Source organism: Saccostrea echinata, unplaced genomic scaffold, assembly GCF_033153115.1.
Source record: "Saccostrea echinata isolate AGI-Se365-2 ecotype Australia unplaced genomic scaffold, CSIRO_AGI_Sech_v1 ptg000001l, whole genome shotgun sequence".
In the NCBI taxonomy this organism is placed as follows: domain Eukaryota; kingdom Metazoa; phylum Mollusca; class Bivalvia; order Ostreida; family Ostreidae; genus Saccostrea; species Saccostrea echinata.
Window position 1 is genome coordinate 12999396 of NW_026889750.1, and position 13586 is coordinate 13012981.

The 13586-nt window shown below is 31.7% G+C and overlaps 1 protein-coding gene and 1 long non-coding RNA gene across 2 annotated transcripts in view; both read left to right on the forward strand.

Moving 5' to 3' along the window:
- LOC133185339 (vacuolar protein sorting-associated protein 16 homolog) overlaps nt 1-13586 on the forward strand; it is a 765182-nt gene that overhangs the window by 225609 nt on the left and 525987 nt on the right. The gene's annotated exons all lie outside the window — the stretch shown is intronic.
- LOC133185533 (uncharacterized) lies at nt 9705-11181 on the forward strand. The gene is made up of 3 exons (XR_009720912.1): nt 9705-9903; nt 10535-10603; nt 10720-11181. It is a non-coding gene; the product is annotated as an uncharacterized LOC133185533 (long non-coding RNA).

Below are 13586 nucleotides of genomic sequence, written 5' to 3' on the forward strand. Positions count from 1 at the left end.
AAAGTGGTTTAGCATATTTGTTGTCACATCCATGTATGTTAATTCCATTTCACATATTTTACACCTCACGGAAGTAATTTCAGTCATTCTTTCAAAATATTTCCACGCTTTTGATTCATGTGGCGGCATCTTCTTTAATCTTGTATTGCGACAAGCATAACTTTATGTGAGGTAATTATAATTAACTCAAGTCCTCAAAACTTTTATACCCCTTGGCAATCAAAGCCATCAATTAGAAAAACTGTGAAATACTAATCGAAACAGACCAATTTGTAAAATGCTAGATCGAGACTTACGTTGAATAATCGGTAAATAAAATTGAGACTTTATTAACAAAAATACATTTTATCCTACAGATTTACTATGTAAAATACAATATATCAGAGTAACCGAGTAGCAGTTTTACTAACCGATACTCGCATCATTCGACGGTTAACCGGTTACTCGTTGACAACACTAATTATAATATATAGTTGTAGTTTGTTCAGATAAACATTTTGCTTTAGTAATGTATAGCAAAGTATTGATCGTTAAAGAGTTATGGTTTTAAGACTTTTGGTCCCATTTGGCCCCTAATGTGATGAGTCAGCCCTTTTTTCTTGATGTCATATAAAAGATCCAGTAGTTCTACACATTTTCTGTTCAATATGTTATAAGAAAATATTCATAGTTTTGAAGATATGATAAAAAATGTCTCGAAAATTCACTGCCTGATTCATGTCCTAAATTTCGACCCCTACCGAGCTTCCATAATAGGCATTTCCAGAAAATTTGAAAACTGAGGTGCACAACTAGAACATGTTTTCTATTATCACTGAAAATTTCAGCACTCTAGCTTTTGTCATTTTTGAGTTTTTGTGTAGTCAAAATGGTCACATAAAATTCGATTAAAGGGCGATAACTTCCGACCGGAAGTGATTTATCAAAAACAAAATTGCCAGAATTAACTTCAGATAAAAACCCATCAACCCTGAAAATTTGAAACAAATTGAACGAGCCATCTCTGAGAAATCTTCTGCACAAAATTTGTAAGGATAAAAAAAAGAATAATAAAAGTGAAAAAATACAATAGAATAATAGAAGGGTCTTCCGCTGAAGACAGAAGACCCTAATAATAAAGGTAAAAAAGAAACCTAAGAATAATAGAAGGGTCTTCTGCTGAAGACGGAAGACCCTAACTAGATGAGATTTTGGTTGCGAGCTGAGATGAGATGTGATTTTGATTAAGTTTTCATTAAAAGATAATGATATAAAGATTTCCCTCCTTAAACTTCATTCTTTTGATTTATATAACATAATCTTGAACATCTTTCGTTCAATATTGCTTTTCAAAATGTTTCCCCTTTTCGAGATATGAAGTGTAGAAGATTTAACATTCTGGCCACTTATGGCCCCTAATTACGCAATAAAGAATCAAAATTTTACAACATATTGTTATGTTAAGCATTTTTGCTTCAGTAGTTTATAAATTATTGATCATTGAAGAGTTACATATTAGTCTTTTGGCCCCTCTGAGCCCCTAATTTGAAGGGATAGCCCCTTTTTTTTGATATCAAATGAAAAGACTTGTGATTTTAAACATTTTTGTTCAACAACTATTCAGAAGTTTTTTCTCGTTTTTGAGATATTTAGCAGGTTGGGGGGAAACGTAAATTCCGCTATAATAGTGGTATATAGCTATTATAGTGAGATTCCGCTATAATTTCAGCCGTAGTTACCCTCGATTTCATCAAATAACATATTTGCTGATTAAAGCGCAAGTTATGATAGGTATAAAAATAGACAATAATTTGAATCCTCGCATGTTATGAATTTTATTTTATTTTCCGCCGATGCGTATAATAATACGAACACACTTTTTAAAGCGGAAGTTACATTTTTAACATAGCAACCAGTGATTGCAGTAGTATTGAACAAAGACTGACTCTTAATATCTCTCACACGTGTGCACAAATTAGTGCTTGTAATAACTTTGAACCCACGTTGAAATACGTTTGTCGAATTTACAGAAGAAAAGATGATTTTTGCCTGCATGGTAACGTGTATGGAGGCCCGTTGTGACAAACAAAAAAAGCTCATTACATGTTCACTTTACTCTGATGAAACCGATTTGTATTGTTTAATTGCAATAAATCGTGAACAATTATGTAAGATGTCATTTCTGCAGGTAATTACAAACACATTGTTTGACATTCTTTTTGAGAATGTTAAACAAAATTAACAATACGAACAACAAAGGGCCTCGGTTTTAAGGGTGTCTTCCATCTATTCCCACTTAAAAAAAATCACAAGTCCACATATTTCCGCTTGCAAAAATGATATAGTTTATTCAGAATATAACTTTGGGCAGACAGCCCATCAGTTACAAAAATAACTTATAATCTATACATATTTTACAATAAATAAGACTCACAGAGTCTAAATGGGGGGTGAGACCCCTGATCAAGTGTTCCTCAGTCCCACAGTTCCATTCACTTGTATAGAAGACTATAATATATGCTATAATATAAAGCAGAAGAAAGAATACTTTTAAAAAATTAAATTGTTTTACAATATATGTAGCAATGCTGTTGTATTATATATAAACATTTGAAAATTAACCTTGAACAAATAGACATTGGGTCAACCTGACAGATCAACGTAACGTAATGTAAGAGCATGATGGATAAACTTCCCTAAGCCAACTAGGGTACATATGCGATGTGAACCGAATAAATGAAGTAATTTAAATGTACTTGGAGATTTGTAATAATATTCATTTATGTACTTTTTCCTTAAATTTAGATATCTATGGCACTGAAGAATGAAATTAAATTCGTCTTCAATTTGATGCGTATCGTAAACATCGCAGAATCTATCCTCCCTACTCTTGCCTTGTGTTGAAAGTTCATTTGTGTTATAACAATTATGTTAATTACATCTCAACTTAAATGGGTTTTTTTTTTTTACAATTCAATACATTTTAAGACAGAAAATACATTTAATAAATCGATGAAAATGCAATGATATATTTCACTTAATTTTGTACAGAAAATAAATAAATAGATTTTAAGAAAAAATATGATGTAATTCACTCAATTTTTTGCTCCTTGAATACGTACAATTTAAGACAGAAAATTAAGTAAATCGATTCAATTTCTTTTTCAATTTGCTAAAGCTTAAAATACTGAAGATAACAAACAGTAATCAATCTCAAAAGCCCATTGAAACAATAAAGAAATTAAACAGAGCAAACACGGACCCCTAAAAACATCAGAGGTGGGATCAGGTGCCATAGAGTAGTGAGCACCCCCTACCAACCGGTCAACTCCGCCGTGTGCTCCTTGTCATGATCGTGAAAAAACCGTAGACAATTCAATGTGTAAATAATGGCTTATGTGTACTTAAAAAAGCAGGCTTGATTTTTTAGCGGCTGTGGCGCAGACAACGATGTACTAATTCGTGATAACCATTAACAGATGAATTTCGCAAAATCCATGATCGACAAGGGATGCCTACTCCTCCATAGCACCTGATCCTACCTTTTTGAAAAAATTTATTGTTCAAATGGCCTTTTTCGTTATCTTCATATTTCTGTTTCTTCTTGTATTTCGTTCATTTATACCAGAATAATCTACTTCTGGTAATTAGGATTTCATTGTCTCTTTTTTGTTACATAACGTATATGTAGTTAAATATAAAATTTTATGCAATTTACACAATCAATAAATTGTGCAGAATTTATAAGACGTCACATCTACAGGTAATTTTCACGTTTCCCCTTTTCTTGCTAAGACTATTTATTTTATTTCATGGTTTCATCATCAAGAAAGGTAACATTTCAGATGTACCTAAGATTACATGTAAAAGTGACATATATTACTTACGATTTAGACGACACAAATCGGTTCCATTAAAGTGAACATGTAATGAGCTTTATTTTCATTTGTCATAACGGGCCTCCATACCAGTAACTATGCAGGCAAAAATCACCTTTTCTTCTGTAAATTCGACAAACCTATTCCAAAGTGGGTTCAAAGTTATTACAAGCACTAATTTGTGCACATGTGTGAGAGATATTAAGAGTCAGTCTTTGTTCAATACTACCGCAATCACTGGTTGCTATGTTAAAAATGTAACTTCCGCTTTAAAAAGTGTGTTCGTATTATAAAACGCATCGGCAGAAAATTAAATAAAATTCATAACATGCAAGGATTCAGATTATTGTCAATTTTTATACCCATCATAACCTGCGCTTTAATCAGCAAATATGTTATTTGATGAAATCGAGGGTAACTACGGCTGAAAATATAGCGGAATCTCACTATAATAGTGATATACCACTATTATAGCGGAATTTACGTTTCCCCCCAACCTGTTTAGAATAGAAATATTTAGGGGCCAACCCTCCAAGTCGTTAATGGGGCTGTTTTGCGAAAATTGAAAGGATGCATATTGTTTAAAACATTATTCTGAACATCTTTTGTTCAATATTGCTTATTAAAATATCTCCCCTTGTTGAGATATAAAGCGTCAAAGATTTAGCATTCTAGCCCCTTTTGGGCCCCTTTTCATGCAAAATCTGATCTTAATGTTATAATATATAGTGGCAAATTGTTAAGATGAGCATTTTTGCTTCAGTTATTGATAACAAAATGTTGTTAGTTAAAGAGTTATAGATGAAAGACTTTTGGCCCCTCTGAGCCCTAAATTTGAGGGATCAGCCCCTTTTTCTTGATATCAAATGAAAGTTCTTGTGATTTTGAAGACTTTTTTTTTCAATACCTATTCAGAGATTTCTGTTTGTTGTGGTGATATACCAAATGGAAATATTTAGGGGCCATCCCTCCAAGTCCTTAATGGGGCTGTTTGACAAAAATTGAAAGGATGCGTATTGTTTAGAACATTATTCTGACCATCTTTTGTTTAGTATTGCTTATCAAAATATTCCCTCTTTTCGAGATATAAAGCGTGAAAGATTTAGCATTCTGGCCCCTTTTGACCCCTTAATATGCAATATATGATCTTAATTTTATAATATATAGTTGCAAATTGTTAAGATAAACATTTTTGCTTCAGTAATTGATAACAAAATATTGATAATTAAAGAGTTATAGATGAAAGACTTTTGGGATAGCCCCTTTTTCTTGATATCAAATGAAAAGACTTGTGAATTTAATATTTTTTGGTCACGAACTCTTCAGAAGTTTCTCCTCGTTTTCGAGATATGTAGAACAGAAATATTTAGGGGCCATCCCTCCAAGTTCTAATGCGACTGTTTTACAAAAATTGAAAGGATGCATATTGTTTAAAACATTATTCTGAACATCTTTTGTTCAATATTGCTTATTAAAATATCTCCCCTAAATTTGAGGGATCAGCCCTTTTTTCTTGATATCAAATGAAAGGTCTTGTGATTTTGAAGACTTTGTTCAACATCTATTCAGAGATTTCTGTTTGTTGTGGAGATATGCCAAATGGAAATATTTAGGGGCCATCCCTCCAAGTCCGTAATGGGGCCGTTTGACAAAAATTGAAAGGATGTGTATTGTTTAGAACATTATTCTGACCATCTTTTTTTTAGTATTGCTTATCAAAGTATTCCCCCTTTTCGAGATGTAAAGCATCAAAGATTTAGCATTCTGGCCCTTGTGACCCCTTATTGCATAACATATGATCAAAAATTTATAATATATTGTTGTAAATCGTTAAGATAAACATCTTTGCTTCAGTAATGTATTACAAATTATTGATCGTTAGAAAGTTATAAATGAAAGACTTTTGGCCCCTGTGAGCCCCTAATTTGAGTGGTCAACCCCTTTTTCTGGATATCATTTAAAAGGTTGTATCATTCTGCACAACTTTTCTTCTATATATTTTAACAAAATATTAACAGGTATGAAGATATGAAAGAAAAGGTGTAAAATTTTGTGAGATGTTTCCAAGACATTTCTTGAGCCCTACAGAGCTTCGGGCGCCTTTTGTGCTAGAGAGATTTGGACACCCATCTGCAAATCTACAGTCCTTCCCCTACCTTCACTGAAAATCTTGACACACTATCTTAAGTCGTTTCGGAGGAGTTTCCAGGACAAGCCGACCCTCTTAAAATCAGAAAATTCTAAATATATCTCAAGATGGAAAGAGACATCATCAGCGAAAAAAATTTTCCAATAAGGTTCAGATCAATACCTATCAGATCTGAAAGTTTCATGAGAATTGGCCAAGCCGTTACCGAGAACTCGCGTGCACAAAATCGGTAAGAATAATAATAATAATAGGGAAAAAGAAACCAAAACGAAAACAATAAGGTCTTCCGTTGAAGACGGAAGACCTTAATAATAGGGAAAAAGAAACCGAACAAAAACAATAAGGTCTTCCGTTGGAGACAGAAGACCTTAAGAAGACAAAACAATAGGGCTTTTCACCTGAAAGCGAAAAGCCCTAATGAAATCATCTTACAGTTTGGCTTTTGAGAAAGCTAGATTTCCATGTTTATTTAACAAATGAATTGTTATACCCCCTGCAAATGAAGTTTGGGGGTATAGTGGAATCAGCGTGTCCATCTGTCCGTCAGTCTGTAGACGGGATTTTGTCCGGACCTGTTCTTGGAGATTATTGCATGGATTTGTCTGGAAATTTGTACACTTATTATTCACCATATGAAGGTGTGCACCTGGTATTTTCATAATGATTGGATAATTTTCTGCATTTTACAGGTGTTTTTTTTCACTTTTATTGACTTAGTCATTTTTGGTTCAAGTAGGTTTGATACATAGATTCTAGAACTGCCTGTTGATACATCTCATAACAAATGGGAATTGCAGCTTAAATAAATCAACTCATTAAAACTAAAATAAAAATCACCAAGTGTTAAAAAAAGTTTTTTGGTAAATAGTCTCTATAAATTTAAGAGTCATGCAGTAACCTTATTTAAAAAATGTTGCATCAAGATTACACAGTTCTTTTTTATCATTATATAAAACTTTGTAACAAAGTTTTTAAAAAGTCTTTGTTTTGAACAGAATGACATAAATAAATGTCATTTTGTATTGTACCCAGACTTAGGTGCATTACACAGCAGATAATGTAAATCCATTTGTCCCTTGAGAGTAATGAGCGGACATGCATCCAGTTAAAGATTAATTGATGAGTTCAATGTGGGAAGCTGTTAGAGCATCTCTGATCTAGCAGGTGTTATCTATATCTCTTGGGAATTGGGCAGATCTCTGTTCTCTAACTCTCTTAATTGTAATTTATTAATTATAGTCTGTCAAATTAAAATACACAGTTACTGGATGACCAGCCTTTTATCTTTAAAATGAATTTAATGTTAAGTTATCAAGATTAATTTGATATTATAGTATAAATAATAATTTTGCAAACACATTGCAGAGTGTCATGTATCACAAAGATGACAAAGTGTTGCAATTTATTTTTTCAATCTAATAAAATACAATATAATTATTAGTTAATTGATGTTTTATTAGGCTGCAAATATAATGAGCAAATAAATTTTCATTCTAAAAGTTTAAACAAATGTGAACACCTCTTAGATCCATAAAATATGTATAATGACTTGGCATCTATTCTGAAAAACCCAGCGGGGGGTATTTGTCCATTTTGGAAGTTCTAGTTTGTAATTGTGAGCATTACTTTTCATCTACGAAATGCATGGAAAAAATTGTTCTTTGTGCCTTTCTGATCACCTGTAGAATTATTTTTTTTCCAAGCATAAAATTCCTGTAGCATCTGTAGTAACCCACAATGCAATTCAACTCATTCAGTTGATTTTTCAGTTTAAGCCATGTTGGTACCTCATTTGCTAATGTGGCGCCAAAAAATGTAGTCCCAGTTCCCATACAAGTACATTTGTCCAAAAAGAAATTTTAATACATAACTGCAGAAAATAATTTCATTAGTAATATTTATTGAAGTTTGAATGAATTCAAGAGAGATTGAAGTACATTTCTTCTGATATTTTACGGTGGTGAAAACTGAAACTTTTCTGTTTACCATATGTCTCCATGTGCTGATCACTTCCTAACCACATTTCCGTGAATAATTTACCTTATCTCTTTGTACCCATATCAAAAAATAATACATAAAAGTATATTTTTAATATATTTTTAATACAATCATTTTCGTATTGTTTAAAATTAATACAGAAAAAATATATTATTTTTGTATCACCAACAAATAGGTAGATTATTTTTGTATTAAAATCTGACTTTGATTTTTTACAGGGTATTATTTTTGTATTTTTTGGGACTTAGATTATTTTCAGTATATCATTTTTGTATTTTTGTGGACTTAGTTTTTTTCAAGTGTATTTTTTCTGTATTAAAATTGAACTTAGTAATTTTACAGAAAATTACATACAGTTAATCTGTATTATTTTTGTATTAAAATTGAACTTAGTAATTTTACAGAAAATTACATACAGTTAGTCTGTATTATTTTTGTATTAAATTTGGACTTAATAATTTTTCAAAAAATACTATAGTCAGTATGTATTTTTTTTATATTTATTTTGGACTTAGTGTTTTCTTTTACTGAAATTTGTATTTCTTTGAACTTAGGAAAATTTACAGAAGTTCTTGCAATAAGTCTGTTGGAATTAATATTTTTTCTCAGATTTTATTAATTAAGACCACTGCTATAAAGGTTGCTTTTATACTATTTACATTTAATTGCTATTTAGAACAGAAAACTTCAGTAGTTTAAATTTGTTAACTAAACAATTTCATTTTTAAAACATGTCTTTACTAGGTGTGAAATTGTCATTTGGAAAGAGATAGATACGTCTAAGGGGACACCTGTGCTGTACATGATACTTGTAAACACGCGGTAAATTTTGAAGTTTCAGAGTTTCAGACTTTCTTTTTGTGTTGAAAATTTTACAGCGTGTTTACAACCGAGTGTTTACAACTATCGCCAACAGCACAGGTGGCCACCTGCAGGCTAACAATAGACGAGTACATGTTATACTACTCAAAGAAATAACATGATTTACCCGTGAAAACACATCCCAACCAAAACCAAAACAAAAACAAACAACATGAAGAGTTCCACTAAATACAGTACCTACGATGTTTTCTTGACTATACAACTCAACGTAGTATACATTATATTTAATTCAGTACGTATTACAATTACATGGAATAGAACTATTTAATTATCCGCTTTTAGAAAAAAATTAAATAAGAAATTATTACGAAAGAATATCATAAAATAATATAGAAAATGTTGTGAAATTGGTGTAAAGGATAGTTGTTAAACATTATTTCAATCTCTGGTACCGTATGTATGAGTTAAGTTGTCCATCAAAAAGGCTATATATTATGTATCTCCCGCTCGTTTTGATCATTATATTTGAACTTTATGGTCTACTTCACAGGTCAACTTGAATATAAAAATGGCTGCTCTCAGCGGAAATGATGACCGGAAATAACGATGTTTCGTAATCGGTAAATTCCGTAAGGAATAAAAAATGATTCTGATAATTAAATTGAACATCGTTTTTTTCTAACATAATTTTAGGTTTGTTCAATTGATTCAAGATATTTAAAACCATGTAAATATGTTTTCTCTAACTGTTCCGATCTCAACATCGGTAATTTTCGTATATGTGACACAATATGATTGGTCAGATTTTAAAACTCTTCTGTACTGTTCTCTGATTGGTCGACAATATTTCACCCACGCCATTTTGAAAATTCTTCCCGGGACGTGTTGAGAAAGCTGGAGGTGATTTTGAATAAACTCTCATTTGCTCGCGAGTAAAATGGATTGAAAAACAGAAGTGCAGCATAATAATGGTACACAGGATCATATATATGAACCAAGGAAAGCAAATACATAAGGAGACTGACGTTTTTTAGGCATCATATCTGGACTTTTCTGGTGTAAACAACGACAGTTGCGGTAAGATTATGTATATTTTAGCACATTAAAGTTTCAGTTTTTTAAATAATAACTTAGTACAAAGATAGAGGAACAAAGAATGCCTTTTTTACCCATTTTGTAGTATTGTAGAAAGATAAAATAGTACGGTTATTGGCCATATGGGGAACAAGGGTTTTTGTGATAAATTCTGATTGGGGAGAGAGGGGTGGAAGATGGGGGTAATTTTCAAGCCTTTGGCTTCCTAGTTCTATTTCATTCCAATTTTTTCAAGTTTACCATAGACGAATTATTTATTTTCCCTTCAAAAACAATTCTGTAATTTGTATAAACTCAATTTTTTTCGGGGGGGGGGGGGTAGGTTGGGTTCGGGGGGGGGGGGGCAGTTTATTTAAATAACATTGGGGCACACATTTTGTTTACTCTTTCAACATTTTCAAGGACAGATTGTTTATTACAAATATTTTTTTAAAAATATTTTATAAATCAGTCCCCCCCCCCCCTTTTTCTTCTCCAGATTGTCAAATCAAATGGTTGTCCCCTAAGAAACCCCAGATTAAAGAAAAGTAATTTCAATGGTACAATTGTACGGAATTTGGTGAACTCCGCTGGATCTTTTGGAATTTCAATTTATATTTATTGTTAATTTTAGTCAGCAGAACATTGAAGAAAAGCTGATTAGTCATGGAGGAAGAAGATCCCTCTCAAGAAAGTATTGCAGGTGTGTGAGCTACACAAAATCTATATAGAATTATTTTGGATGTGAAAATGTGTGGTTTGTTGAGGTAATGGTTCATTAAATTTTATCATTATATCATTCTGTTCTATATTTCACAGTGATGAAGTCAGATGAGATGACAGGTTTTGTGATTTGAAGATGGACTTCTGCAACAAAGTAAACACTCCTCTACCTTTTCCATACAAAAGAAACAGCAAAGCAGAGAGATCGAAACATGTGGTAAAAATACAAAGAAAACAGGATTAGTTAAACTTGTGAAAAATATCAAGACTATTGAAGAGCAGATTATATGTAAAAAGAAAGACTACAATTGGTAGCTGAATCAGTAGCCTGGCCACATTAATTACTTTTTAATTAGCTATTTGTACATTTAAGGTAATCTGACTGAGTTACTAAAATTGTTATTTAACAAATATTTCAAATAAATAAAAGATTTTTGAATAACAATCAATAGATGCTATTAAGAACCTCAATCTCCAACCCCTTTTCTTCAAATAACAATTTTTGCCCATGATCATTTTTGTAGTTTTTAAAACTCTGTTTTGTATTATTTTAAGCATTTAAATGTATTTTTTGTCTATCATTCTTGTACTTTTTTGATATTTTTGAAATAAAATCCTTCATGCTGATAAAAATACAAAAACAATACAAATTAATACAAAATTAATACATTCTATATTTTTTTCATACTTTTTTTGTGTACTGTATTATTTTCATATTTTATATCTTTTTTGTACTTTTAATTTATCCAGATGAAAAAATACAAAAATAATATATGTGATACAAAATTAATATATTCTATATTTTTTTTGTATTTTAATTCTTAAAGGTGAAAAAATACAAAAATAATATATGCTAATACAAAATTAATACATTCTGTATTTTTTCTATACTTTTCTATGGACTGTATTATTTTTATACTTTGGAGAGGAAAATAGAGAAATAATACAAAAGTACAAAAACAATACGTTTTTACAGGTCATGTGTATCATTTCTGTATTATTTCGAAAAAATAAAGTATATTAAAAATATATTTTTCTGTGTTTGGCTTTTAAAAAGTCTATTATTTTTGACCTAAATTGGAACCAAGATTTAGAGGGTTCCAAATTTGGTCATTAAAAATATACTTTTTTTGTATTATTTTAGTATTTTTTTCTTGTATTATTTTTGTATTCATTTTCGATATGGGTAGTCTTGCTAAATCTCGCCAGAGCAACTATCAGAGCTACTATGAACTCCTTGGGTTTTATAATTTGCAGAACACCGAAAAATGAAACATTCCAAACACATAAGTAGGGGTGTACAGGCTTGGGTGTTTGGAGCATGGTTTTATTCCTCATTATTCAATTTGCTCATTATGTAATGTTTCATAATCTGTTTGTGTGCTCAACTAGTACGAAATAAAACCATGGATTCACTTCACCCATGCAAGCCTGTCTTACATGTTTTTATTTCTTATGCATCAGCGGGTTAGCACTTATTTACCTAATTTATTGTCTAAATAAAGTAAAGTAAAAATACTTCTGCTATTTTTTTACACTCAAATGACATGAATAATTCTTTTGTTCATTCCTTTGAAAAATTTAAAGATATTAAACAGATCACCAACACATAGTAAGAATGCAGCAGTAAATTTATTTTGTTGACCGGTTTCGACCAGGGACGGTCATCATCAGAACAATCAAGCATGTAAATTTATCTATTGAAGTTTACAACTTTAGGTACAGACCCTATTGAAAACCGCTCGGTATCCACATGTGAGAATCTTCTGCAATTTCAACCTCAAGGTGTTGGTCTCCAGTTTTTCTTTGTTTTGCATTCTACTTTGGTACTGGGACCCCTGCATACAGTCCCTGAAATGTTCTACTTTCCGGTTTTTCCGTTTCGCTCACTGTTCATTCAGTGTGCATTCACCATTCTTTCACCATGCTGGGTTCACTGTGCGCTCTCCATTCACAGTTTTGAGTTCAGCGTTCACAGTGCGCTCGCGTTCACCGTTCACAAAGCATTCAGCATTTGCTTTTTGTTCGTTCACTTTGCATTCACCTAACTGTTCACTTATTGTTCAGTCTTCATTGTCATTCAGAACTCGGATATGAAAGGACTTACCTATTAAAGGGAGAAAGAATGAGAATGCAAGCATCTACAGGTTTTGAAATTTTATAAAAGACATATCGTATTTAAAAAATTATCATTTTATGAAAAAAAAATTATTTTATTTACTTAATAATTATGTTATTTTATACAATTATTGCTGTTTTTTAGGTCAGTACGATGATTTAGGCACCTGAGGAGTACAATATTCACTGAGCCCAAAGGGCAAAGTGAATATTGTACTTCGAAGGTGGCTAAATCATCGTATTGACTGCAAAAAACAGCAATAACTGTTTTATTATATGATTAAATGATAGCAAACTCCTATACAAGACTGTTTTTTTTTTTTTGCTTTAACTCTTTCAACACTGAATAACTTTTATCAAACAAGCCCTGGTACACTGAGTAACTTGGGCCATCACTGAACACTTCACCTTCCATCACAAAAAATACAATAACTTCTTTATTTCTTTGAATATTTTAATAAATGACACATTTCTAGAAAGGTTAGACATTTTTCTTTTAAATGATATCAAATTTATATATATTCAAGGCTGAGGCTATACGCACGACGGTCGTGCTAATTACCGATGTTATCCGCACGACGGTCGTGCCGATAACTGAAGTTATCTGCTCGACGGTCGTGCTAATTACGGAGGTTATTCGCACGGCAAACTTTTAAATAAATTTATATTAATTATATGTTTATAAATTTATATTATACATTATATTATATACTTTATACTTTTTTTTGCTTGTCAGATTTTGCTCCCCCTCCCCCCCCCCCCCCCCCCCCCAACTTTTGAAACAGTTGCTACGGGCCGGCCAGCTAATTTTAGAGATTAGAGAGCCACAAAAAATGAACTTACTC